The following is a 1,814-nucleotide window of genomic DNA, read 5'->3' as shown; positions in this document are numbered from 1 at the left end:
CACCGGATGCCTGGGAACACTGGGAAACACCCATACACTCTTGCATTCACACACATACACTAAGGCCAATTTAACTTCTTCAATTCGCCTATACCACATGTCTTTGGACTGTGAGGGAAACGGTAGCACCCGGAGGAAACTCGCGCAAACATGGGGAGATCATACAAACTCCACACAGAAACGCCAACTGGCCCAGCTGTGGCTCGAACGAGCGCCCTTCTTGCTGTGAGGTGATTGTGCTACCCACTGCGCCACCATGACGCCCCAATTCATGCGTATTAAAACATTAAACATGAGCTTATTTCATGCTAACAGTCTACTAACATGTTAGCAGCGTGTTAAAAGTAAAAGGTTAGGAACATGCTAGCAACAATGCTTAGCATTAAAAATATGATAGCAACATGCTAACGTGCAAGTGTGTCAACTTTGTCAGAAAGGTCAGCAAAATGTTAAAACATTTTAGCAATACAGTAAAACAAGCTAGCTACATGCTAAAACAGGTTAGCAACAAGTGAATATCATTTTAGCAATATGTCAAATTAGCATGTCCTCTTTTTCTTTCACTTCACTGTAAGTTTAAAGACAGCTTATAAATCTTGTTTAAATTTTTCTAGTTTCTGTGCATTTTTAGGTCCATAAACATTTCTTTGACATTCTTTTATTAGCATTATTATTATTCATTCACTAATTTTCTTTTCCGCTTAGTCCCTTTATTAATTTGGGGTCCCCACAGCAGAATGAACCGCCAACTTTTCCAGTATATGTTCTACACAGCGGATGCCTTTCCAGATGCAACCCATCACTGGGAAACATCCATACACACTCATTCACACACATACATTACGGACAATTTATCCAACCCAATTCACCTGTACCACATGTCTTTGGACTTGTGGGGGAAACCGGAGCTCCCGAAGAAAACCCGCGGGGAGAACATACAAACTCCACACTGAAATGCCAACTGTCCTAGCTGGGACTCGAACAAGCGACCTTCTTGCTGTGAGGCGATGGTGCTACTCACTGCGCCACCGTGACACCCGCCCATTGTTGTTGTTATTATTCTTATTATGTTGGAGTTCCATGCCAGTGTAGCAGAAGAAATTTTTCTGGTTTCTGTGCATTTTTAGGGCCATAAACATTTCTTTGACATTCTTTTATTATTAGCATTATTATTATTCATTCATTCATTTTCTTTTCGGCTTAGTCCCTTTATTAATCTGGCGTCCCCACAGCAGAATGAACCTACAACTTTTCCAGCATATGTTTTACACAGCGGATGCCTTTCCAGCTGCAATCCATCACTGGGAAACATCCATACACGCATACACTACGGACAATTTGGCCTACCCAATTCACCTGTACCGCATGTCTTTGGACATACAAACTCCACACTGAAATGCCAACTGTCCCAGCTGGGACTCGAACAAGCGACCTTCTTGCTGTGAGGCGATTGTACTACTCACTGTGCCACTGTGACACCTGCCCATTGTTGGAATTCCATGCCAGTGTAGCAGAAGAACTACATCACTAATAGTCGTATTGTTATAGTCATCAGTAGATTTTATTGAAATTAGTCCATTACAATACAAAGTACAATAGAAATAAAAAAGCATGTGTTTGTGCAATGTTGTAAATACTGTAGAAAGGGCACAGATTCAGAACATCTAGAGACAAACCAGCATCGCAGGACAAGTTACATGCCAAACACTGAGTTAGAAGTTAGCTTGAAACTCCTATCACTGTTTGTTATCAACATGTCCTATGAAAATCGGTTCTTTTCCATTTTACACAAGGCTCATTTGGTGCTCAAGCTT

This window comes from Danio aesculapii, chromosome 18, assembly GCF_903798145.1.
Source record: "Danio aesculapii chromosome 18, fDanAes4.1, whole genome shotgun sequence".
NCBI classification, from domain to species: domain Eukaryota; kingdom Metazoa; phylum Chordata; class Actinopteri; order Cypriniformes; family Danionidae; genus Danio; species Danio aesculapii.
This window is presented reverse-complemented; position numbering follows the sequence as displayed.